This window comes from Triturus cristatus, chromosome 1_2, assembly GCF_964204655.1.
Source record: "Triturus cristatus chromosome 1_2, aTriCri1.1, whole genome shotgun sequence".
NCBI classification, from domain to species: domain Eukaryota; kingdom Metazoa; phylum Chordata; class Amphibia; order Caudata; family Salamandridae; genus Triturus; species Triturus cristatus.
Genome location: NC_140580.1, coordinates 240,487,679 through 240,515,269, shown reverse-complemented (window position 1 = coordinate 240,515,269; position 27,591 = coordinate 240,487,679).

The window sequence follows — 27,591 nt, the reverse complement described above, 5'->3', positions numbered from 1 at the left end:
GAATTGTAGGCGGTGAAAAGGTGATATGAAGCTTATTAATGTAGGCCAGAGTGACAGTAGGTGGCAGGATTTCAAAAACGCTGGCAAAAGCTGTTGGCAGCTCTAGACCCTGGAAACGTGATTATTGACTCCGGGGAGTTTGAAAAACCACATGAGAGTCCTAAGCTCACCGTGAGGTCTAACAAGGCTCCGAAGCTCAAAAGTCAAATAACAAAAAAAAAAAAAAAAAAGAAAACAAGCTTGTAAGGGGTCATGGTCCACATTTGTGCCCGCGAGGCCGCAAACTGCAGGGATCCAAAAAACCACATGAGAGTCCAAATCTCACAGTGAAGACTTCTGTGCGGCAAAAAGGTGAAATGCTTGTTAATGTAGGCCAGAGTCACAGTAGGTGACAGGATTTCAAAAACGCTGGCAAAAGCTGTATTGGCAGCCCTAGAGCCAGGAAACGTGCTTACTGACTGCGGGGAGCCTGAAAACCTACATGAGAGTCCAAATCTCACAGTGAAGACTCCTAGGCGGCGAAAAGGTGATATGATGCTTATTAATGTAGGCCAGAGTCACAGTAGGTGGCAGGATTTCAAAAACGCTGGCAAAAGCTGTATTGGCAGCCCTAGAGCCAGGAAACGTGCTTACTGACTGCGGGGAGCCTGAAAACCCACATGAGAGTCCAAATCTCACAGTGAAGAATCGTAGGCGGTGAAAAGGTGATATGAAGCTTATTAATGTAGGCCAGAGTCACAGTAGGTGGTAGGATTTAAAAAACGCTGGCAAAAGCTGTTGGCAGCCCTAGACCCTGGAAACGTGATTATTGACTCCGGGGAGTTTGAAAAACCACATGAGAGTCCTAAGCTCACCGTGAGGTCTAACAAGGCTCCGAAGCTCAAAAGCCAAACAACAAAAAAAAAAAAAAAAAAAGAAAACAAGCTTGTAAGGGGTCATGGTCCACATTTCTGCCCGCGAGGCCGCAAACTGCAGGGATCCAAAAAACCACATGAGAGTCCAAATCTCACAGTGAAGACTCCTAGGCGGCGAAAAGGTGATATGATGCTTATTAATGTGCCAGAGTCACAGTAGGTGGCAGGATTTCAAAAACGCTGGCAAAAGCTGTATTGGCAGCCCTAGAGCCAGGAAACGTGCTTAATGACTGCGGGGAGCCTGAAAAACCAAATGAGACTCCTAAGCTCACCGTAACGTCTAACAAGACTCCCAAGCTCAAAAGTCAAACAAAAAAAAAAAAACAAGCTTGTGAGGGGTCATGGTCCATTTTTGTCCCCGAGGCCTGCAAACTGCAGGGAGCCAAAACACCACATGAGAGTCCAAATCTCACAGTGAAGAATCGTAGGCGGTGAAAAGGTGATATGAAGCTTATTATAATGTAGGCCAGAGTCACAGTAGGTGGCAGGATTTCAAAAACGCTAGCTGTTGGCAGCCCTAGACCCTGGAAACGTGATTATTGACTCCGGGGAGTTTGAAAAACCACATGAGAGTCCTAAGCTCACCGTGAGGTCTAACAAGGCTCCGAAGCTCAAAAGTCAAAACAACAAAAAAAAAAACAAAAAAGAAAACAAGCTTGTGGGGTCATGGTCCACATTTGTGCCCGCGAGGCCGCAAACTGCAGGGATCCAAAAAACCACATGAGAGTCCAAATCTCACAGTGAAGACTTCTGTGCGGCAAAAAGGTGAAATGCTTGTTAATGTAGGCCAGAGTCACAGTAGGTGGCAGGATTTTAAAAACGCTGGCAAAGGCTGTATTGGCAGCCTAGAGCCAGGAAACGTGCTTACTGACTGCAGGGAGCCTGAAAACCCACATGAGAGTCCAAATCTCACAGTGAAGACTCCTAGGCGGCGAAAAGGTGATATGATGCTTATTAATGTAGGCCAGAGTCACAGTAGGTGGCAGGATTTCAAAAACGCTGGCAAAAGCTGTATTGGCAGCCCTAGAGCCAGGAAACGTGCTTACTGACTGCGGGGAGCCTGAAAAACCAAATGAGACTCCTAAGCTCACCGTAACGTCTAACAAGACCCTCAAGCTCAAAAGTAAAAAAAAAAAAAAACCAAGCTTGTGAGGGGTCATGGTCCATTTTTGTCCCCGAGGCCTGCAAACTGCAGGGAGCCAAAAAACCACATGAGAGTCCAAATCTCACAGTGAAGAATCGTAGGCGGTGAAAAGGTGATATGAAGCTAATTAATGTAGGCCATAGTCACAGTAGGTGGCAGGATTTAAAAAACGCTGGCAAAAGCTGTTGGCAGCCCTAGACCCTGGAAACGTGATTATTGACTCCGGGGAGTTTGAAAAACCACATGAGAGTCCTAAGCTCACCGTGAGGTCTAACAAGGCTCCGAAGCTCAAAAGTCAAACAACAAAAAAAAAAAAAAAAAAGAAAACAAGCTTGTAAGGGGTCATGGTCCACATTTGTGCCCGCGAGGCCGCAAACTGCAGGGATCAAAAAAACCACATGAGAGTCCAAATCTCACAGTGAAGACTTCTGTGCGGCAAAAAGGTGAAATGCTTGTTAATGTAGGCCAGAGTCACAGTAGGTGACAGGATTTCAAAAACGCTGGCAAAAGCTGTATTGGCAGCCCTAGAGCCAGGAAACGTGCTTACTGACTGCGGGGAGCCTGAAAACCTACATGAGAGTCCAAATCTCACAGTGAAGACTCCTAGGCGGCGAAAAGGTGATATGATGCTTATTAATGTAGGCCAGAGTCACAGTAGGTGGCAGGATTTCAAAAACGCTGGCAAAAGCTGTATTGGCAGCCCTAGAGCCAGGAAACGTGCTTACTGACTGCGGGGAGCCTGAAAAACCAAATGAGACTCCTAAGCTCACCGTAACGTCTAACAAGACTCCCAAGCTCAAAAGTCAAACAAAAAAAAAAAACAAGCTTGTGAGGGGTCATGGTCCATTTTTGTCCCCGAGGCCTGCAAACTGCAGGGAGCCAAAACACCACATGAGAGTCCAAATCTCACAGTGAAGAATCGTAGGCGGTGAAAAGGTGATATGAAGCTTATTATAATGTAGGCCAGAGTCACAGTAGGTGGCAGGATTTCAAAAACGCTAGCTGTTGGCAGCCCTAGACCCTGGAAACGTGATTATTGACTCCGGGGAGTTTGAAAAACCACATGAGAGTCCTAAGCTCACCGTGAGGTCTAACAAGGCTCCGAAGCTCAAAAGTCAAAACAACAAAAAAAAAAAAAAAAAAGAAAACAAGCTTGTAAGGGGTCATGGTCCACATTTGTGCCCGCGAGGCCGCAAACTGCAGGGATCCAAAAAACCACATGAGAGTCCAAATCTCACAGTGAAGACTTCTGTGCGGCAAAAAGGTGAAATGCTTGTTAATGTAGGCCAGAGTCACAGAAGGTGGCAGGATTTCAAAAACGCTGGCAAAAGCTGTATTGGCAGCCTAGAGCCAGGAAACGTGCTTACCGACTGCGGGGAGCCTGAAAACCCACATGAGAGTCCAAATCTCACAGTGAAGACTCCTGGCGGCGAAAAGGTGATATGATGCTTATTAATGTAGGCGAGTCACAGTAGGTGGCAGGATTTCAAAAACGATGGCAAAAGCTGTATTGGCAGCCCTAGAGCCAGGAAACGTGCTTACTGACTGCGGGGAGCCTGAAAAACCAAATGAGACTCCTAAGCTCACCGTAACGTCTAACAAGACTCCCAAGCTCAAAAGTCAAACAAAAAAAAAAACAAGCTTGTGAGGGGTCATGGTCCATTTTTGTCCCCGAGGCCTGCAAACTGCAGGGAGCCAAAAAACCACATGAGAGTCCAAATCTCACAGTGAAGAATCGTAGGCGGTAAAAAGGTGATATGAACCTTATTAATGTAGGCCAGAGTCACAGTAGGTGGCAGGATTTAAAAAACGCTGGCAAAAGCTGTTGGCAGCCCTAGACCCTGGAAACGTGATTATTGACTCCGGGGAGTTTAAAAAACCACATGAGAGTCCTAAGCTCACCGTGAGGTCTAACAAGGCTCCGAAGCTCAAAAGTCAAACAACAACACAAAAAAAAAAAAAAGAAAACAAGCTTGTAAGGGGTCATGGTCCACATTTGTGCCCGCGAGGCCGCAAACTGCAGGGATCCAAAAAACCACATGAGAGTCCAAATCTCACAGTGAAGACTTCTGTGCGGCAAAAAGGTGAAATGCTTGTTAATGTAGGCCAGAGTCACAGTAGGTGGCAGGATTTCCAAAACGCTGGCAAAAGCTGTATTGGCAGCCTAGAGCCAGGAAACGTGCTTACTGACTGCGGGGAGCCTGAAAACCCACATGAGAGTCCAAATCTCACAGTGAAGACTCCTAGGCGGCGAAAAGGTGATATGATGCTTATTAATGTAGGCCAGAGTCACAGTAGGTGGCAGGATTTCAAAAACGCTGGCAAAAGCTGTATTGGCAGCCCTAGAGCCAGGAAACGTGCTTACTGACTGCGGGGAGCCTGAAAAACCAAATGAGACTCCTAAGCTCACCGTAACGTCTAACATGACTCCCAAGCTCAAAAGTCAAACAAAAAAAAAAAACAAGCTTGTGAGGGGTCATCGTCCATTTTTGTCCCCGAGGCCTGCAAACTGCAGGGAGCCAAAAACCACATGAGAGTCCTTAAGCTCACCGTGAGGTCTAACAAGGCCCCGAAGCTCAAAAGTCAAACAACAAAAAAAAAAAAAAAAAGAAAACAAGCTTGTAAGGGGTCATGGTCCACATTTGTGCCCGCGAGGCCGCAAACTGCAGGGATCCAAAAAACCACATGAGAGTCCAAATCTCACAGTGAAGACTTCTGTGCGGCAAAAAGGTGAAATGCTTGTTAATGTAGGCTAGAGTCACAGTAGGTGGCAGGATTTCAAAAACGCTGGCAAAAGCTGTATTGGCAGCCCAAGACCCTGGAACGTGATTATTGACTCCGGGGAGTTTGAAAAACCACATGAGAGTCCTACTCACCGTGAGGTCTAACAAGGCTCCGAAGCTCAAAAGTCAAACAACAAAAAAAAAAGAAAACAAGCTTTAAGGGGTCATGGGCCACATTTGTGCCCGCGAGGCCACAAACTGCAGGGATCCAAAAAACCACATGAGAGTCCAAAACTCACAGTGAAGACTTCTGGCGGCAAAAAGTTGAAATGCTTGTTAATGTAGGCCAGAGTCACAGTAGGTGGCAGGATTTCAAAAACGCTGGCAAAAGCTGTATTGGCAGCCCTAGAGCCAGGAAACGTGCTTACTGACTGCGGGGAGCCTGAAAAACCAAATGAGACTCCTAAGCTCACCGTAACGTCTAACAAGACTCCCAAGCTCAAAAGTCAAACAAAAAAAAAAAACAAGCTTGTGAGGGGTCATGGTCCATTTTTGTCCCCGAGGCCTGCAAACTGCAGGGAGCCAAAAAACCACATGAGTGTCCAAATCTCACAGTGAAGAATTGTAGGCGGTGAAAAGGTGATATGAAGCTTATTAATGTAGGCCAGAGTGACAGTAGGTGGCAGGATTTCAAAAACGCTGGCAAAAGCTGTTGGCAGCTCTAGACCCTGGAAACGTGATTATTGACTCCGGGGAGTTTGAAAAACCACATGAGAGTCCTAAGCTCACCGTGAGGTCTAACAAGGCTCCGAAGCTCAAAAGTCAAATAACAAAAAAAAAAAAAAAAAAGAAAACAAGCTTGTAAGGGGTCATGGTCCACATTTGTGCCCGCGAGGCCGCAAACTGCAGGGATCCAAAAAACCACATGAGAGTCCAAATCTCACAGTGAAGACTTCTGTGCGGCAAAAAGGTGAAATGCTTGTTAATGTAGGCCAGAGTCACAGTAGGTGACAGGATTTCAAAAACGCTGGCAAAAGCTGTATTGGCAGCCCTAGAGCCAGGAAACGTGCTTACTGACTGCGGGGAGCCTGAAAACCTACATGAGAGTCCAAATCTCACAGTGAAGACTCCTAGGCGGCGAAAAGGTTATATGATGCTTATTAATGTAGGCCAGAGTCACAGTAGGTGGCAGGATTTCAAAAACGCTGGCAAAAGCTGTATTGGCAGCCCTAGAGCCAGGAAACGTGCTTACTGACTGCGGGGAGCCTGAAAACCCACATGAGAGTCCAAATCTCACAGTGAAGAATCGTAGGCGGTGAAAAGGTGATATGAAGCTTATTAATGTAGGCCAGAGTCACAGTAGGTGGTAGGATTTAAAAAACGCTGGCAAAAGCTGTTGGCAGCCCTAGACCCTGGAAACGTGATTATTGACTCCGGGGAGTTTGAAAAACCACATGAGAGTCCTAAGCTCACCGTGAGGTCTAACAAGGCTCCGAAGCTCAAAAGCCAAACAACAAAAAAAAAAAAAAAAAAAGAAAACAAGCTTGTAAGGGGTCATGGTCCACATTTCTGCCCGCGAGGCCGCAAACTGCAGGGATCCAAAAAACCACATGAGAGTCCAAATCTCACAGTGAAGACTCCTAGGCGGCGAAAAGGTGATATGATGCTTATTAATGTAGGCCAGAGTCACAGTAGGTGGCAGGATTTCAAAAACGCTGGCAAAAGCTGTATTGGCAGCCCTAGAGCCAGGAAACGTGCTTACTGACTGCGGGGAGCCTGAAAAACCAAATGAGACTCCTAAGCTCACCGTAACGTCTAACAAGACTCCCAAGCTCAAAAGTCAAACAAAAAAAAAAAACAAGCTTGTGAGGGGTCATGGTCCATTTTTGTCCCCGAGGCCTGCAAACTGCAGGGAGCCAAAACACCACATGAGAGTCCAAATCTCACAGTGAAGAATCGTAGGCGGTGAAAAGGTGATATGAAGCTTATTATAATGTAGGCCAGAGTCACAGTAGGTGGCAGGATTTCAAAAACGCTAGCTGTTGGCAGCCCTAGACCCTGGAAACGTGATTATTGACTCCGGGGAGTTTGAAAAACCACATGAGAGTCCTAAGCTCACCGTGAGGTCTAACAAGGCTCCGAAGCTCAAAAGTCAAAACAACAAAAAAAAAAAAAAAAAAGAAAACAAGCTTGTAAGGGGTCATGGTCCACATTTGTGCCCGCGAGGCCGCAAACTGCAGGGATCCAAAAAACCACATGAGAGTCCAAATCTCACAGTGAAGACTTCTGTGCGGCAAAAAGGTGAAATGCTTGTTAATGTAGGCCAGAGTCACAGTAGGTGGCAGGATTTTAAAAACGCTGGCAAAGGCTGTATTGGCAGCCTAGAGCCAGGAAACGTGCTTACTGACTGCGGGGAGCCTGAAAACCCACATGAGAGTCCAAATCTCACAGTGAAGACTCCTAGGCGGCGAAAAGGTGATATGATGCTTATTAATGTAGGCCAGAGTCACAGTAGGTGGCAGGATTTCAAAAACGCTGGCAAAAGCTGTATTGGCAGCCCTAGAGCCAGGAAACGTGCTTACTGACTGCGGGGAGCCTGAAAAACCAAATGAGACTCCTAAGCTCACCGTAACGTCTAACAAGACTCCCAAGCTCAAAAGTCAAAAAAAAAAAAAACCAAGCTTGTGAGGGGTCATGGTCCATTTTTGTCCCCGAGGCCTGCAAACTGCAGGGAGCCAAAAAACCACATGAGAGTCCAAATCTCACAGTGAAGAATCGTAGGCGGTGAAAAGGTGATATGAAGCTAATTAATGTAGGCCATAGTCACAGTAGGTGGCAGGATTTAAAAAACGCTGGCAAAAGCTGTTGGCAGCCCTAGACCCTGGAAACGTGATTATTGACTCCGGGGAGTTTGAAAAACCACATGAGAGTCCTAAGCTCACCGTGAGGTCTAACAAGGCTCCGAAGCTCAAAAGTCAAAACAACAAAAAAAAAAAAAAAAAAGAAAACAAGCTTGTAAGGGGTCATGGTCCACATTTGTGCCCGCGAGGCCGCAAACTGCAGGGATCCAAAAAACCACATGAGAGTCCAAATCTCACAGTGAAGACTTCTGTGCGGCAAAAAGGTGAAATGCTTGTTAATGTAGGCCAGAGTCACAGTAGGTGGCAGGATTTTAAAAACGCTGGCAAAGGCTGTATTGGCAGCCTAGAGCCAGGAAACGTGCTTACTGACTGCGGGGAGCCTGAAAACCCACATGAGAGTCCAAATCTCACAGTGAAGACTCCTAGGCGGCGAAAAGGTGATATGATGCTTATTAATGTAGGCCAGAGTCACAGTAGGTGGCAGGATTTCAAAAACGCTGGCAAAAGCTGTATTGGCAGCCCTAGAGCCAGGAAACGTGCTTACTGACTGCGGGGAGCCTGAAAAACCAAATGAGACTCCTAAGCTCACCGTAACGTCTAACAAGACTCCCAAGCTCAAAAGTCAAAAAAAAAAAAAACCAAGCTTGTGAGGGGTCATGGTCCATTTTTGTCCCCGAGGCCTGCAAACTGCAGGGAGCCAAAAAACCACATGAGAGTCCAAATCTCACAGTGAAGAATCGTAGGCGGTGAAAAGGTGATATGAAGCTAATTAATGTAGGCCATAGTCACAGTAGGTGGCAGGATTTAAAAAACGCTGGCAAAAGCTGTTGGCAGCCCTAGACCCTGGAAACGTGATTATTGACTCCGGGGAGTTTGAAAAACCACATGAGAGTCCTAAGCTCACCGTGAGGTCTAACAAGGCTCCGAAGCTCAAAAGTCAAACAACAAAAAAAAAAAAAAAAAAGAAAACAAGCTTGTAAGGGGTCATGGTCCACATTTGTGCCCCCGAGGCCGCAAACTGCAGGGATCCAAAAAACCACATGAGAGTCCAAATCTCACAGTGAAGACTTCTGTGCGGCAAAAAGGTGAAATGCTTGTTAATGTAGGCCAGAGTCACAGTAGGTGACAGGATTTCAAAAACGCTGGCAAAAGCTGTATTGGCAGCCCTAGAGCCAGGAAACGTGCTTACTGACTGCGGGGAGCCTGAAAACCTACATGAGAGTCCAAATCTCACAGTGAAGACTCCTAGGCGGCGAAAAGGTGATATGATGCTTATTAATGTAGGCCAGAGTCACAGTAGGTGGCAGGATTTCAAAAACGCTGGCAAAAGCTGTATTGGCAGCCCTAGAGCCAGGAAACGTGCTTACTGACTGCGGGGAGCCTGAAAACCCACATGAGAGTCCAAATCTCACAGTGAAGAATCGTAGGCGGTGAAAAGGTGATATGAAGCTTATTAATGTAGGCCAGAGTCACAGTAGGTGGCAGGATTTCAAAAACGCTAGCTGTTGGCAGCCCTAGACCCTGAAAACGTGATTATTGACTCCGGGGAGTTTGAAAAACCACATGAGAGTCCTAAGCTCACCGTGAGGTCTAACAAGGCTCCGAAGCTCAAAAGTCAAAACAACAAAAAAAAAAAAAAAAAAGAAAACAAGCTGTAAGGGGTCATGGTCCACATTTGTGCCCGCGAGGCCGCAAACTGCAGGGATCCAAAAAACCACATGAGAGTCCAAATCTCACAGTGAAGACTTCTGTGCGGCAAAAAGGTGAAATGCTTGTTAATGTAGGCCAGAGTCACAGTAGGTGGCAGGATTTCAAAAACGCTGGCAAAAGCTGTATTGGCAGCCTAGAGCCAGGAAACGTGCTTACTGACTGCGGGGAGCCTGAAAACCCACATGAGAGTCCAAATCTCACAGTGAAGACTCCTAGGCGGCGAAAAGGTGATATGATGCTTATTAATGTAAGCCAGAGTCACAGTAGGTGGCAGGATTTCAAAAACGCTGGCAAAAGCTGTATTGGCAGCCCTAGAGCCAGGAAACGTGCTTACTGACTGCGGGGAGCCTGAAAAACCAAATGAGACTCCTAAGCTCACCGTAACGTCTAACAAGACTCCCAAGCTCAAAAGTCAAACAAAAAAAAAAAACAAGCTTGTGAGGGGTCATGGTCCATTTTTGTCCCCGAGGCCTGCAAACTGCAGGGAGCCAAAAAACCACATGAGAGTCCAAATCTCACAGTGAAGAATCGTAGGCGGTAAAAAGGTGATATGAAGCTTATTAATGTAGGCCAGAGTCACAGTAGGTGGCAGGATTTAAAAAACGCTGGCAAAAGCTGTTGGCAGCCCTAGACCCTGGAAACGTGATTATTGACTCCGGGGAGTTTGAAAAACCACATGAGAGTCCTAAGCTCACCGTGAGGTCTAACAAGGCTCCGAAGCTCAAAAGTCAAACAACAACAAAAAAAAAAAAAATAGAAAACAAGCTTGTAAGGGGTCATGGTCCACATTTGTGCCCGCGAGGCCGCAAACTGCAGGGATCCAAAAAACCACATGAGAGTCCAAATCTCACAGTGAAGACTTCTGTGCGGCAAAAAGGTGAAATGCTTGTTAATGTAGGCCAGAGTCACAGTAGGTGGCAGGATTTCAAAAACGCTGGCAAAAGCTGTATTGGCAGCCTAGAGCCAGGAAACGTGCTTACTGACTGCGGGGAGCCTGAAAACCCACATGAGAGTCCAAATCTCACAGTGAAGACTCTTAGGCGGCGAAAAGGTGATATGATGCTTATTAATGTGGGCCAGAGTCACAGTAGGTGGCAGGATTTCAAAAACGCTGGCAAAAGCTGTATTGGCAGCCCTAGAGCCAGGAAACGTGCTTACTGACTGCGGGGAGCCTGAAAAACCAAATGAGACTCCTAAGCTCACCGTAACCTCTAACAAGACTCCCAAGCTCAAAAGTCAAACAAAAAAAAAAAAACAAGCTTGTGAGGGGTCATGGTCCATTTTTGTCCCCGAGGCCTGCAAACTGCAGGGAGCCAAAAAACCACATGAGAGTCCAAATCTCACAGTGAAGAATCGTAGGCGGTAAAAAGGTGATATGAAGCTTATTAATGTAGGCCAGAGTCACAGTAGGTGGCAGGATTTAAAAACGCTGGCAAAAGCTGTTGGCAGCCCTAGACCCTGGAAACGTGATTATTGACTCCGGGGAGTTTGAAAAACCACATGAGAGTCCTAAGCTCACCGTGAGGTCTAACAAGGCTCCGAAGCTCAAAAGTCAAACAACAACAAAAAAAAAAAAAATAGAAAACAAGCTTGTAAGGGGTCATGGTCCACATTTGTGCCCGCGAGGCCGCAAACTGCAGGGATCCAAAAAACCACATGAGAGTCCAAATCTCACAGTGAAGACTTCTGTGCGGCAAAAAGGTGAAATGCTTGTTAATGTAGGCCAGAGTCACAGTAGGTGGCAGGATTTCAAAAACGCTGGCAAAAGCTGTATTGGCAGCCTAGAGCCAGGAAACGTGCTTACTGACTGCGGGGAGCCTGAAAACCCACATGAGAGTCCAAATCTCACAGTGAAGACTCTTAGGCGGCGAAAAGGTGATATGATGCTTATTAATGTGGGCCAGAGTCACAGTAGGTGGCAGGATTTCAAAAACGCTGGCAAAAGCTGTATTGGCAGCCCTAGAGCCAGGAAACGTGCTTACTGACTGCGGGGAGCCTGAAAAACCAAATGAGACTCCTAAGCTAACCTCTAACAAGACTCCCAAGCTCAAAAGTCAAACAAAAAAAAAAAAACAAGCTTGTGAGGGGTCATGGTCCATTTTTGTCCCCGAGGCCTGCAAACTGCAGGGAGCCAAAAAACCACATGAGAGTCCAAATCTCACAGTGAAGAATCGTAGGCGGTAAAAAGGTGATATAGCTTATTAATGTAGGCCAGAGTCACAGTAGGTGGCAGAATTTAAAAAACGCTGGCAAAAGCTGTTGGCAGCCCTAGACCCTGGAAACGTGATTATTGACTCCGGGGAGTTTGAAAAACCACATGAGAGTCCTAAGCTCACCGTGAGGTCTAACAAGGCTCCGAAGCTCAAAAGCCAAACAACAAAAAAAAAAAAAAAAAAAGAAAACAAGCTTGTAAGGGGTCATGGTCCACATTTGTGCCCGCGAGGCCGCAAACTGCAGGGATCCAAAAACCCACATGAGAGTCCAAATCTCACAGTGAAGACTCCTAGGCGGCGAAAAGGTGATATGATGCTTATTAATGTAGGCCAGAGTCACAGTAGGTGGCAGGATTTCAAAAACGCTGGCAAAAGCTGTATTGGCAGCCCTAGAGCCAGGAAACGTGCTTACTGACTGCGGGGAGCCTGAAAAACCAAATGAGACTCCTAAGCTCACCGTAACGTCTAACAAGACTCCCAAGCTCAAAAGTCAAACAAAAAAAAAAAACAAGCTTGTGAGGGGTCATGGTCCATTTTTGTCCCCGAGGCCTGCAAACTGCAGGGAGCCAAAAAACGACATGAGAGTCCAAATCTTACAGTGAAGACTTCTGTGCGGCAAAAAGGTGAAATGCTTGTTAATGTAGGCCAGAGTCACAGTAGGTGGCAGGATTTTAAAAACGCTGGCAAAAGCTGTATTGGCAGCCTAGAGCCAGGAAACGTGCTTACTGACTGCGGGGAGCCTGAAAACCCACATGAGAGTCCAAATCTCACAGTGAAGACTCCTAGGCGGCGAAAAGGTGATATGATGCTTATTAATGTAGGCCAGAGCCACAGTAGGTGGCAGGATTTCAAAAACGCTGGCAAAAGCTGTATTGGCAGCCCTAGAGCCAGGAAACGTGCTTACTGACTGCGGGGAGCCTGAAAAACCAAATGAGACTCCTAAGCTCACCGTAACGTCTAACAAGACTCCCAAGCTCAAAAGTCAAACAAAAAAAAAAACCAAGCTTGTGAGGGGTCATGGTCCATTTTTGTCCCCGAGGCCTGCAAACTGCAGGGAGCCAAAAAACCACATGAGAGTCCAAATCTCACAGTGAAGAATCGTAGGCGGTAAAAAGGTGATATGAAGCTTATTAATGTAGGCCAGAGTCACAGTAGGTGGCAGGATTTAAAAAACGCTGGCAAAAGCTGTTGGCAGCCCTAGACCCTGGAAACGTGATTATTGACTCCGGGGAGTTTGAAAAACCACATGAGAGTCCTCAGCTCACCGTGAGGTCTAACAAGGCTCCGAAGCTCAAAAGCCAAACAACAAAAAAAAAAAAGAAAACAAGCTTGTAAGGGGTCATGGTCCACATTTGTGCCCGCGAGGCCGCAAACTGCAGGGATCCAAAAACCCACATGAGAGTCCAAATCTCACAGTGAAGACTCCTAGGCGGCGAAAAGGTGATATGATGCTTATTAATGTAGGCCAGAGTCACAGTAGGTGGCAGGATTTCAAAAACGCTGGCAAAAGCTGTATTGGCAGCCCTAGAGCCAGGAAACGTGCTTACTGACTGCGGGGAGTCTGAAAAACCAAATGAGACTCCTAAGCTCACCGTAACGTCTAACAAGACTCCCAAGCTCAAAAGTCAAACAAAAAAAAAAAACAAGCTTGTGAGGGGTCATGGTCCATTTTTGTCCCCGAGGCCTGCAAACTGCAGGGAGCCAAAAAACCACATGAGAGTCCAAATCTCACAGTGAAGACTTCTGTGCGGCAAAAAGGTGAAATGCTTGTTAATGTAGGCCAGAGTCACAGTAGGTGGCAGGATTTTAAAAACGCTGGCAAAAGCTGTATTGGCAGCCTAGAGCCAGGAAACGTGCTTACTGACTGCGGGGAGCCTGAAAACCCACATGAGAGTCCAAATCTCACAGTGAAGACTCCTAGGCGGCGAAAAGGTGATATGATGCTTATTAATGTAGGCCAGAGCCACAGTAGGTGGCAGGATTTCAAAAACGCTGGCAAAAGCTGTATTGGCAGCCCTAGAGCCAGGAAACGTGCTTACTGACTGCGGGGAGCCTGAAAAACCAAATGAGACTCCTAAGCTCACCGTAACGTCTAACAAGACTCCCAAGCTCAAAAGTCAAACAAAAAAAAAAAACAAGCTTGTGAGGGGTCATGGTCCATTTTTGTACCCGAGGCCTGCAAACTGCAGGGAGCCAAAAAACCACATGAGAGTCCAAATCTCACAGTGAAGAATCGTAGGCGGTGAAAAGGTGATATGTAGGTGGCAGGATTTAAAAAACGCTGGCAAAAGCTGTTGGCAGCCCTAGACCCTTGAAACGTGATTATTGACTCCGGGGAGTTTGAAAAACCACATGAGAGTCCTAAGCTCACCGTGAGGTCTAACAAGGCTCCGAAGCTCAAAAGTCAAACAACAAAAAAAAAAAAAAAAAAGAAAACAAGCTTGTGGGGTCATGGTCCACATTTGTGCCCGCGAGGCCGCAAACTGCAGGGATCCAAAAAACCACATGAGAGTCCACATCTCACAGTGAAGACTTCTGTGCGGCAAAAAGGTGAAATGCTTGTTAATGTAGGCCAGAGTCACAGTAGGTGGCAGGATTTTAAAAACGCTGGCAAAGGCTGTATTGGCAGCCTAGAGCCAGGAAACGTGCTTACTGACTGCGGGGAGCCTGAAAACCCACATGAGAGTCCAAATCTCACAGTGAAGACTCCTAGGCGGCGAAAAGGTGATATGATGCTTATTAATGTAGGCCAGAGTCACAGTAGGTGGCAGGATTTCAAAAACGCTGGCAAAAGCTGTATTGGCAGCCCTAGAGCCAGGAAACGTGCTTACTGACTGCGGGGAGCCTGAAAAACCAAATGAGACTCCTAAGCTCACCGTAACGTCTAACAAGACTCCCAAGCTCAAAAGTCAAAAAAAAAAAAAAACAAGCTTGTGAGGGGTCATGGTCCATTTTTGTCCCCGAGGCCTGCAAACTGCAGGGAGCCAAAAAACCACATGAGAGTCCAAATCTCACAGTGAAGAATCGTAGGCGGTGAAAAGGTGATATGAAGCTAATTAATGTAGGCCATAGTCACAGTAGGTGGCAGGATTTAAAAAACGCTGGCAAAAGCTGTTGGCAGCCCTAGACCCTGGAAACGTGATTATTGACTCCGGGGAGTTTGAAAAACCACATGAGAGTCCTAAGCTCACCGTGAGGTCTAACAAGGCTCCGAAGCTCAAAAGTCAAAACAACAAAAAAAAAAAAAAAAAGAAAACAAGCTTGTAAGGGGTCATGGTCCACATTTGTGCCCGCGAGGCCGCAAACTGCAGGGATCCAAAAAACCACATGAGAGTCCAAATCTCACAGTGAAGACTTCTGTGCGGCAAAAAGGTGAAATGCTTGTTAATGTAGGCCAGAGTCACAGTAGGTGGCAGGATTTTAAAAACGCTGGCAAAGGCTGTATTGGCAGCCTAGAGCCAGGAAACGTGCTTACTGACTGCGGGGAGCATGAAAACCCACATGAGAGTCCAAATCTCACAGTGAAGACTCCTAGGCGGCGAAAAGGTGATATGATGCTTATTAATGTAGGCCAGAGTCACAGTAGGTGGCAGGATTTCAAAAACGCTGGCAAAAGCTGTATTGGCAGCCCTAGAGCCAGGAAACGTGCTTACTGACTGCGTGGAGCCTGAAAACCCACATGAGAGTCCAAATCTCACAGTGAAGAATCGTAGGCGGTGAAAAGGTGATATGAAGCTTATTAATGTAGGCCAGAGTCACAGTAGGTGGCAGGATTTAAAAAACGCTGGCAAAAGCTGTTGGCAGCCCTAGACCCTGGAAACGTGATTATTGACTCCGGGGAGTTTGAAAAACCACATGAGAGTCCTAAGCTCACCGTGAGGTCTAACAAGGCTCCGAAGCTCAAAAGTCAAACAACAAAAAAAAAAAAAAAAAAGAAAACAAGCTTGTAAGGGGTCATGGTCCACATTTGTGCCTGCGAGGCCGCAAACTGCAGGGATCCAAAAAACCACATGAGAGTCCAAATCTCACAGTGAAGACTTCTGTGCGGCAAAAAGGTGAAATGCTTGTTAATGTAGGCCAGAGTCACAGTAGGTGGCAGGATTTCAAAAACGCTGGAAAAAGCTGTATTGGCAGCCCTAGAGCCAGGAAACGTGCTTACTGACTGCGGGGAGCCTGAAAACCCACATGAGAGTCCAAATCTCACAGTGAAGACTCCTAGGCGGCGAAAAGGTGATATGATGCTTATTAATGTAGGCCAGAGTCACAGTAGGTGGCAAGATTTCAAAAACGCTGGCAAAAGCTGTATTGGCAGCCCTAGAGCCAGGAAACGTGCTTACTGACTGCGGGGAGCCTGAAAAACCAAATGAGACTCCTAAGCTCACCGTAACGTCTAACAAGACTCCCAAGCTCAAAAGTCAAACAAAAAAAAAAACCAAGCTTGTGAGGGGTCATGGTCCATTTTTGTCCCCGAGGCCTGCAAACTGCAGGGAGCCAAAAAACCACATGAGAGTCCAAATCTCACAGTGAAGAATCGTAGGCGGTAAAAAGGTGATATGAAGCTTATTAATGTAGGCCAGAGTCACAGTAGGTGGCAGGATTTAAAAAACGCTGGCAAAAGCTGTTGGCAGCCCTAGACCCTGGAAACGTGATTATTGACTCCGGGGAGTTTGAAAAACCACATGAGAGTCCTAAGCTCACCGTGAGGTCTAACAAGGCTCCGAAGCTCAAAAGTCAAAACAACAAAAAAAAAAAAAAAAGATAACAAGCTTGTAAGGGGTCATGGTCCACATTTGTGCCCGCGAGGCCGCAAACTGCAGGGATCCAAAAAACCACATGAGAGTCCAAATCTCACAGTGAAGACTTCTGTGCGGCAAAAAGGTGAAATGCTTGTTAATGTAGGCCAGAGTCACAGTAGGTGGCAGGATTTCAAAAACGCTGGCAAAAGCTGTATTGGCAGCCCTAGAGCCAGGAAACGTGCTTACTGACTGCGGGGAGCCTGAAAAACCAAATGAGACTCCTAAGCTCACCGTAACGTCTAACAAGACTCCCAAGCTCAAAAGTCAAACAAAAAAAAAAAACAAGCTTGTGAGGGGTCATGGTCCATTTTTGTCCCCGAGGCCTGCAAACTGCAGGGAGCCAAAAAACGACATGAGAGTCCAAATCTTACAGTGAAGACTTCTGTGCGGCAAAAAGGTGAAATGCTTGTTAATGTAGGCCAGAGTCACAGTAGGTGGCAGGATTTTAAAAACGCTGGCAAAAGCTGTATTGGCAGCCTAGAGCCAGGAAACGTGCTTACTGACTGCGGGGAGCCTGAAAACCCACATGAGAGTCCAAATCTCACAGTGAAGACTCCTAGGCGGCGAAAAGGTGATATGATGCTTATTAATGTAGGCCAGAGCCACAGTAGGTGGCAGGATTTCAAAAACGCTGGCAAAAGCTGTATTGGCAGCCCTAGAGCCAGGAAACGTGCTTACTGACTGCGGGGAGCCTGAAAAACCAAATGAGACTCCTAAGCTCACCGTAACGTCTAACAAGACTCCCAAGCTCAAAAGTCAAACAAAAAAAAAAACCAAGCTTGTGAGGGGTCATGGTCCATTTTTGTCCCCGAGGCCTGCAAACTGCAGGGAGCCAAAAAACCACATGAGAGTCCAAATCTCACAGTGAAGAATCGTAGGCGGTAAAAAGGTGATATGAAGCTTATTAATGTAGGCCAGAGTCACAGTAGGTGGCAGGATTTAAAAAACGCTGGCAAAAGCTGTTGGCAGCCCTAGACCCTGGAAACGTGATTATTGACTCCGGGGAGTTTGAAAAACCACATGAGAGTCCTCAGCTCACCGTGAGGTCTAACAAGGCTCCGAAGCTCAAAAGCCAAACAACAAAAAAAAAAAAAAAAAAAAGAAAACAAGCTTGTAAGGGGTCATGGTCCACATTTGTGCCCGCGAGGCCGCAAACTGCAGGGATCCAAAAACCCACATGAGAGTCCAAATCTCACAGTGAAGACTCCTAGGCGGCGAAAAGGTGATATGATGCTTATTAATGTAGGCCAGAGTCACAGTAGGTGGCAGGATTTCAAAAACGCTGGCAAAAGCTGTATTGGCAGCCCTAGAGCCAGGAAACGTGCTTACTGACTGCGGGGAGTCTGAAAAACCAAATGAGACTCCTAAGCTCACCGTAACGTCTAACAAGACTCCCAAGCTCAAAAGTCAAACAAAAAAAAAAAACAAGCTTGTGAGGGGTCATGGTCCATTTTTGTCCCCGAGGCCTGCAAACTGCAGGGAGCCAAAAAACCACATGAGAGTCCAAATCTCACAGTGAAGACTTCTGTGCGGCAAAAAGGTGAAATGCTTGTTAATGTAGGCCAGAGTCACAGTAGGTGGCAGGATTTTAAAAACGCTGGCAAAAGCTGTATTGGCAGCCTAGAGCCAGGAAACGTGCTTACTGACTGCGGGGAGCCTGAAAACCCACATGAGAGTCCAAATCTCACAGTGAAGACTCCTAGGCGGCGAAAAGGTGATATGATGCTTATTAATGTAGGCCAGAGCCACAGTAGGTGGCAGGATTTCAAAAACGCTGGCAAAAGCTGTATTGGCAGCCCTAGAGCCAGGAAACGTGCTTACTGACTGCGGGGAGCCTGAAAAACCAAATGAGACTCCTAAGCTCACCGTAACGTCTAACAAGACTCCCAAGCTCAAAAGTCAAACAAAAAAAAAAACCAAGCTTGTGAGGGGTCATGGTCCATTTTTGTCCCCGAGGCCTGCAAACTGCAGGGAGCCAAAAAAACACATGAGAGTCCAAATCTCACAGTGAAGAATCGTAGGCGGTAAAAAGGTGATATGAAGCTTATTAATGTAGGCCAGAGTCACAGTAGGTGGCAGGATTTAAAAAACGCTGGCAAAAGCTGTTGGCAGCCCTAGACCCTGGAAACGTGATTATTGACTCCGGGGAGTTTGAAAAACTACATGAGAGTCCTAAGCTCACCGTGTGGTCTAACAAGGCTCCGAAGCTCAAAAGTCAAACAACAACAAAAAAAAAAAAAAAAGAAAACAAGCTTGTAAGGGGTCATGGTCCACATTTGTGCCCGCGAGGCCGCAAACTGCAGGGATCCAAAAAACCACATGAGAGTCCAAATCTCACAGTGAAGACTACTGTGCGGCAAAAAGGTGAAATGCTTGTTAATGTAGGCCAGAGTCACAGTAGGTGGCAGGATTTCAAAAACGCTGGCAAAAGCTGTATTGGCAGCCTAGAGCCAGGAAACGTGCTTACTGACTGCGGGGAGCCTGAAAACCCACATGAGAGTCCAAATCTCACAGTCAAGACTCCTAGGCGGCGAAAAGGTGATATGATGCTTATTAATGTGGGCCAGAGTCACAGTAGGTGGCAGGATTTCAAAAACGCTGGCAAAAGCTGTATTAGCAGCCCTAGAGCCAGGAAACGTGCTTACTGACTGCGGGGAGCCTGAAAAACCAAATGAGACTCCTAAGCTCACCGTAACGTCTAACAAGACTCCCAAGCTCAAAAGTCAAACAAAAAAAAAAAACAAGCTTGTGAGGGGTCATGGTCCATTTTTGTCCCCGAGGCCTGCAAACTGCAGGGAGCCAAAACACCACATGAGAGTCCAAATCTCACAGTGAAGAATCGTAGGCGGTGAAAAGGTGATATGAAGCTTATTATAATGTAGGCCAGAGTCACAGTAGGTGGCAGGATTTCAAAAACGCTAGCTGTTGGCAGCCCTAGACCCTGGAAACGTGATTATTGACTCCGGGGAGTTTGAAAAACCACATGAGAGTCCTAAGCTCACCGTGAGGTCTAACAAGGCTCCGAAGCTCAAAAGTCAATACAACAAAAAAAAAAAAAAAAAAAGAAAACAAGCTTGTAAGGGGTCATGGTCCACATTTGTGCCCGCGAGGCCGCAAACTGCAGGGATCCAAAAAACCACATGAGAGTCCAAATCTCACAGTGAAGACTTCTGTGCGGCAAAAAGGTGAAATGCTTGTTAATGTAGGCCAGAGTCACAGTAGGTGGCAGGATTTTAAAAACGCTGGCAAAGGCTGTATTGGCAGCCTAGAGCCAGGAAACGTGCTTACTGACTGCGGGGAGCCTGAAAACCCACATGAGAGTCCAAATCTCACAGTGAAGACTCCTAGGCGGCGAAAAGGTGATATGATGCTTATTAATGTAGGCCAGAGTCACAGTAGGTGGCAGGATTTCAAAAACGCTGGCAAAAGCTGTATTGGCAGCCCTAGAGCCAGGAAACGTGCTTACTGACTGCGGGGAGCCTGAAAAACCAAATGAGACTCCTAAGCTCACCGTAACGTCTAACAAGACTCCCAAGCTCAAAAGTCAAAAAAAAAAAAAAACAAGCTTGTGAGGGGTCATGGTCCATTTTTGTCCCCGAGGCCTGCAAACTGCAGGGAGCCAAAAAACCACATGAGAGTCCAAATCTCACAGTGAAGAATCGTAGGCGGTGAAAAGGTGATATGAAGCTAATTAATGTAGGCCATAGTCACAGTAGGTGGCAGGATTTAAAAAACGCTGGCAAAAGCTGTTGGCAGCCCTAGACCCTGGAAACGTGATTATTGACTCCGGGGAGTTTGAAAAACCACATGAGAGTCCTAAGCTCACCGTGAGGTCTAACAAGGCTCCGAAGCTCAAAAGTCAAAACAACAAAAAAAAAAAAAAAAAAGAAAACAAGCTTGTAAGGGGTCATGGTCCACATTTGTGCCCGCGAGGCCGCAAACTGCAGGGATCCAAAAAACCACATGAGAGTCCAAATCTCACAGTGAAGACTTCTGTGCGGCAAAAAGGTGAAATGCTTGTTAATGTAGGCCAGAGTCACAGTAGGTGGCAGGATTTTAAAAACGCTGGCAAAGGCTGTATTGGCAGCCTAGAGCCAGGAAACGTGCTTACTGACTGCGGGGAGCATGAAAACCCACATGAGAGTCCAAATCTCACAGTGAAGACTCCTAGGCGGCGAAAAGGTGATATGATGCTTATTAATGTAGGCCAGAGTCACAGTAGGTGGCAGGATTTCAAAAACGCTGGCAAAAGCTGTATTGGCAGCCCTAGAGCCAGGAAACGTGCTTACTGACTGCGGGGAGCCTGAAAACCCACATGAGAGTCCAAATCTCACAGTGAAGAATCGTAGGCGGTGAAAAGGTGATATGAAGCTTATTAATGTAGGCCAGAGTCACAGTAGGTGGCAGGATTTAAAAAACGCTGGCAAAAGCTGTTGGCAGCCCTAGACCCTGGAAACGTGATTATTGACTCCGGGGAGTTTGAAAAACCACATGAGAGTCCTAAGCTCACCGTGAGGTCTAACAAGGCTCCGAAGCTCAAAAGTCAAACAACAAAAAAAAAAAAAAAAAAGAAAACAAGCTTGTAAGGGGTCATGGTCCACATTTGTGCCTGCGAGGCCGCAAACTGCAGGGATCCAAAAAACCACATGAGAGTCCAAATCTCACAGTGAAGACTTCTGTGCGGCAAAAAGGTGAAATGCTTGTTAATGTAGGCCAGAGTCACAGTAGGTGGCAGGATTTCAAAAACGCTGGAAAAAGCTGTATTGGCAGCCCTAGAGCCAGGAAACGTGCTTACTGACTGCGGGGAGCCTGAAAACCCACATGAGAGTCCAAATCTCACAGTGAAGACTCCTAGGCGGCGAAAAGGTGATATGATGCTTATTAATGTAGGCCAGAGTCACAGTAGGTGGCAAGATTTCAAAAACGCTGGCAAAAGCTGTATTGGCAGCCCTAGAGCCAGGAAACGTGCTTACTGACTGCGGGGAGCCTGAAAAACCAAATGAGACTCCTAAGCTCACCGTAACGTCTAACAAGACTCCCAAGCTCAAAAGTCAAACAAAAAAAAAAACCAAGCTTGTGAGGGGTCATGGTCCATTTTTGTCCCCGAGGCCTGCAAACTGCAGGGAGCCAAAAAACCACATGAGAGTCCAAATCTCACAGTGAAGAATCGTAGGCGGTAAAAAGGTGATATGAAGCTTATTAATGTAGGCCAGAGTCACAGTAGGTGGCAGGATTTAAAAAACGCTGGCAAAAGCTGTTGGCAGCCCTAGACCCTGGAAACGTGATTATTGACTCCGGGGAGTTTGAAAAACCACATGAGAGTCCTAAGCTCACCGTGAGGTCTAACAAGGCTCCGAAGCTCAAAAGTCAAACAACAACAAAAAAAAAAAAAAAAAAGAAAACAAGCTTGTAAGGGGTCATGGTCCACATTTGTGCCCGCGAGGCCGCAAACTGCAGGGATCCAAAAAACCACATGAGAGTCCAAATCTCACAGTGAAGACTACTGTGCGGCAAAAAGGTGAAATGCTTGTTAATGTAGGCCAGAGTCACAGTAGGTGGCAGGATTTCAAAAACGCTGGCAAAAGCTGTATTGGCAGCCTAGAGCCAGGAAACGTGCTTACTGACTGCGGGGAGCCTGAAAACCCACATGAGAGTCCAAATCTCACAGTCAAGACTCCTAGGCGGCGAAAAGGTGATATGATGCTTATTAATGTGGGCCAGAGTCACAGTAGGTGGCAGGATTTCAAAAACGCTGGCAAAAGCTGTATTAGCAGCCCTAGAGCCAGGAAACGTGCTTACTGACTGCGGGGAGCCTGAAAAACCAAATGAGACTCCTAAGCTCACCGTAACGTCTAACAAGACTCCCAAGCTCAAAAGTCAAACAAAAAAAAAAACCAAGCTTGTGAGGGGTCATGGTCCATTTTTGTCCCCGAGGCCTGCAAACTGCAGGGAGCCAAAACACCACATGAGAGTCCAAATCTCACAGTGAAGAATCGTAGGCGGTGAAAAGGTGATATGAAGCTTATTATAATGTAGGCCAGAGTCACAGTAGGTGGCAGGATTTCAAAAACGCTAGCTGTTGGCAGCCCTAGACCCTGAAAACGTGATTATTGACTCCGGGGAGTTTGAAAAACCACATGAGAGTCCTAAGCTCACCGTGAGGTCTAACAAGGCTCCGAAGCTCAAAAGTCAAAACAACAAAAAAAAAAAAAAAAAGAAAACAAGCTTGTAAGGGGTCATGGTCCACATTTGTGCCCGCGAGGCCGCAAACTGCAGGGATCCAAAAAACCACATGAGAGTCCAAATCTCACAGTGAAGACTTCTGTGCGGCAAAAAGGTGAAATGCTTGTTAATGTAGGCCAGAGTCACAGTAGGTGGCAGGATTTCAAAAACGCTGGCAAAAGCTGTATTGGCAGCCTAGAGCCAGGAAACGTGCTTACTGACTGCGGGGAGCCTGAAAACCCACATGAGAGTCCAAATCTCACAGTGAAGACTCCTAGGCGGCGAAAAGGTGATATGATGCTTATTAATGTAAGCCAGAGTCACAGTAGGTGGCAGGATTTCAAAAACGCTGGCAAAAGCTGTATTGGCAGCCCTAGAGCCAGGAAACGTGCTTATTGACTGCGGGGAGCCTGAAAAACCAAATGAGACTCCTAAGCTCACCGTAACGTCTAACAAGACTCCCAAGCTCAAAAGTCAAACAAAAAAAAAAACAAGCTTGTGAGGGGTCATGGTCCATTTTTGTCCCCGAGGCCTGCAAACTGCAGGGAGCCAAAAAACCACATGAGAGTCCAAATCTCACAGTGAAGAATCGTAGGCGGTAAAAAGGTGATATGAAGCTTATTAATGTAGGCCAGAGTCACAGTAGGTGGCAGGATTTAAAAAACGCTGGCAAAAGCTGTTGGCAGCCCTAGACCCTGGAAACGTGATTATTGACTCCGGGGAGTTTGAAAAACCACATGAGAGTCCTAAGCTCACCGTGAGGTCTAACAAGGCTCCGAAGCTCAAAAGTCAAACAACAACAAAAAAAAAAAAAAAAGAAAACAAGCTTGTAAGGGGTCATGGTCCACATTTGTGCCCGCGAGGCCGCAAACTGCAGGGATCCAAAAAACCACATGAGAGTCCAAATCTCACAGTGAAGACTTCTGTGCGGCAAAAAGGTGAAATGCTTGTTAATGTAGGCCAGAGTCACAGTAGGTGGCAGGATTTCAAAAACGCTGGCAAAAGCTGTATTGGCAGCCTAGAGCCAGGAAACGTGCTTACTGACTGCGGGGAGCCTGAAAACCCACATGAGAGTCCAAATCTCACAGTGAAGACTCCTAGGCGGCGAAAAGGTGATATGATGCTTATTAATGTGGGCCAGAGTCACAGTAGGTGGCAGGATTTCAAAAACGCTGGCAAAAGCTGTATTGGCAGCCCTAGAGCCAGGAAACGTGCTTACTGACTGCGGGGAGCCTGAAAAACCAAATGAGACTCCTAAGCTCACCGTAACGTCTAACAAGACTCCCAAGCTCAAAAGTCAAACAAAAAAAAAAAAACAAGCTTGTGAGGGGTCATGGTCCATTTTTGTCCCCGAGGCCTGCAAACTGCAGGGAGCCAAAAAACCACATGAGAGTCCAAATCTCACAGTGAAGAATCGTAGGCGGTAAAAAGGTGATATGAAGCTTATTAATGTAGGCCAGAGTCACAGTAGGTGGCAGGATTTAAAAAACGCTGGCAAAAGCTGTTGGCAGCCCTAGACCCTGGAAACGTGATTATTGACTCCGGGGAGTTTGAAAAACCACATGAGAGTCCTAAGCTCACCGTGAGGTCTAACAAGGCTCCGAAGCTCGAAAGCCAAACAACAAAAAAAAAAAAAAAAAAAGAAAACAAGCTTGTAAGGGGTCATGGTCCACATTTGTGCCCGCGAGGCCGCAAACTGCAGGGATCCAAAAACCCACATGAGAGTCCAAATCTCACAGTGAAGACTCCTAGGCGGCGAAAAGGTGATATGATGCTTATTAATGTAGGCCAGAGTCACAGTAGGTGGCAGGATTTCAAAAACGCTGGCAAAAGCTGTATTGGCAGCCCTAGAGCCAGGAAACGTGCTTACTGACTGCGGGGAGCCTGAAAAACCAAATGAGACTCCTAAGCTCACCGTAACGTCTAACAAGACTCCCAAGCTCAAAAGTCAAACAAAAAAAAAAAACAAGCTTGTGAGGGGTCATGGTCCATTTTTGTCCCCGAGGCCTGCAAACTGCAGGGAGCCAAAAAACGACATGAGAGTCCAAATCTTACAGTGAAGACTTCTGTGCGGCAAAAAGGTGAAATGCTTGTTAATGTAGGCCAGAGTCACAGTAGGTGGCAGGATTTTAAAAACGCTGGCAAAAGCTGTATTGGCAGCCTAGAGCCAGGAAACGTGCTTACTGACTGCGGGGAGCCTGAAAACCCACATGAGAGTCCAAATCTCACAGTGAAGACTCCTAGGCGGCGAAAAGGTGGGTGATATGATGCTTATTAATGTAGGCCAGAGCCACAGTAGGTGGCAGGATTTCAAAAACGCTGGCAAAAGCTGTATTGGCAGCCCTAGAGCCAGGAAACGTGCTTACTGACTGCGGGGAGCCTGAAAACCCACATGAGAGTCCAAATCTCACGGTGAAGACTCCTAGGCGGCGAAAAGGTGATATGATGCTTATTAATGTAGGCCAGAGCCACAGTAGGTGGCAGGATTTCAAAAACGCTGGCAAACGCTGTATTGGCAGCCCTAGAGCCAGGAAACGTGCTTACTGACTGCGGGGAGCCTGAAAAACCAAATGAGACTCCTAAGCTCACCGTAACGTCTAACAAGACTCCCAAGCTCAAAAGTCAAACAAAAAAAAAAACCAAGCTTGTGAGGGGTCATGGTCCATTTTTGTCCCCGAGGCCTGCAAACTGCAGGGAGCCAAAAAACCACATGAGAGTCCAAATCTCACAGTGAAGAATCGTAGGCGGTAAAAAGGTGATATGAAGCTTATTAATGTAGGCCAGAGTCACAGTAGGTGGCAGGATTTAAAAAACGCTGGCAAAAGCTGTTGGCAGCCCTAGACCCTGGAAACGTGATTATTGACTCCGGGGAGTTTGAAAAACCACATGAGAGTCCTAAGCTCACCGTGAGGTCTAACAAGGCTCCGAAGCTCAAAAGCCAAACAACAAAAAAAAAAAAAAAAAAAGAAAACAAGCTTGTAAGGGGTCATGGTCCACATTTGTGCCCGCGAGGCCGCAAACTGCAGGGATCCAAAAACCCACATGAGAGTCCAAATCTCACAGTGAAGACTCCTAGGCGGCGAAAAGGTGATATGATGCTTATTAATGTAGGCCAGAGTCACAGTAGGTGGCAGGATTTCAAAAACGCTGGCAAAAGCTGTATTGGCAGCCCTAGAGCCAGGAAACGTGCTTACTGACTGCGGGGAGTCTGAAAAACCAAATGAGACTCCTAAGCTCACCGTAACGTCTAACAAGACTCCCAAGCTCAAAAGTCAAACAAAAAAAAAAAACAAGCTTGTGAGGGGTCATGGTCCATTTTTGTCCCCGAGGCCTGCAAACTGCAGGGAGCCAAAAAACCACATGAGAGTCCAAATCTCACAGTGAAGACTTCTGTGCGGCAAAAAGGTGAAATGCTTGTTAATGTAGGCCAGAGTCACAGTAGGTGGCAGGATTTCAAAAACGCTGGCAAAAGCTGTATTGGCAGCCTAGAGCCAGGAAACGTGCTTACTGACTGCGGGGAGCCTGAAAACCCACATGAGAGTCCAAATCTCACAGTGAAGACTCCTAGGCGGCGAAAAGGTGATATGATGCTTATTAATGTAGGCCAGAGTCACAGTAGGTGGCAGGATTTCAAAAACGCTGGCAAAAGCTGTATTGGCAGCCCTAGAGCCAGGAAACGTGCTTACTGACTGCGGGGAGCCTGAAAAACCAAATGAGACTCCTAAGCTCACCGTAACGTCTAACAAGACTCCCAAGCTCAAAAGTCAAACAAAAAAAAAAACAAGCTTGTGAGGGGTCATGGTCCATTTTTGTCCCCGAGGCCTGCAAACTGCAGGGAGCCAAAAAACCACATGAGAGTCCAAATCTCACAGTGAAGAATCGTAGGCGGTAAAAAGGTGATATGAAGCTTATTAATGTAGGCCAGAGTCACAGTAGGTGGCAGGATTTAAAAAACGCTAGCTGTTGGCAGCCCTAGACCCTGGAAACGTGATTATTGACTCCGGGGAGTTTGAAAAACCACATGAGAGTCCTAAGCTCACCGTGAGGTCTAACAAGGCTCCGAAGCTCAAAAGTCAAACAACAAAAAAAAAAAAAAAAAAGAAAACAAGCTTGTAAGGGGTCATGGTCCACATTTGTGCCCGCGAGGCCGCAAACTGCAGGGATCCAAAAAACCACATGAGAGTCCAAATCTCACAGTGAAGACTTCTGTGCGGCAAAAAGGTGAAATGCTTGTTAATGTAGGCCAGAGTCACAGTAGGTGGCAGGATTTCAAAAACGCTGGCAAAAGCTGTATTGGCAGCCTAGAGCCAGGAAACGTGCTTACTGACTGCGGGGAGCCTGAAAACCCACATGAGAGTCCAAATCTCACAGTGAAGACTCCTAGGCGGCGAAAAGGTGATATGATGCTTATTAATGTAGGCCAGAGTCACAGTAGGTGGCAGGATTTCAAAAACGCTGGCAAAAGCTGTATTGGCAGCCCTAGAGCCAGGAAACGTGCTTACTGACTGCGGGGAGCCTGAAAAACCAAATGAGACTCCTAAGCTCACCGTAACGTCTAACAAGACTCCCAAGCTCAAAAGTCAAACAAAAAAAAAAACAAGCTTGTAAGGGGTCATGGTCCATTTTTGTCCCCGAGGCCTGCAAACTGCAGGGAGCCAAAAAACCACATGAGAGTCCAAATCTCACAGTGAAGAATCGTAGGCGGTGAAAAGGTGATATGAAGCTTATTAATGTAGGCCAGAGTCACAGTAGGTGGCAGGATTTAAAAAACGCTGGCAAAAGCTGTTGGCAGCCCTAGACCCTGGAAACGTGATTATTGACTCCGGGGAGTTTGAAAAACCACATGAGAGTCCTAAGCTCACCGTGAGGTCTAACAAGGCTCCGAAGCTCAAAAGTCAAACAACAAAAAAAAAAAAAAAAAAGAAAACAAGCTTGTAAGGGGTCATGGTCCACATTTGTGCCCGCGAGGCCGCAAACTGCAGGGATCCAAAAAACCACATGAGAGTCC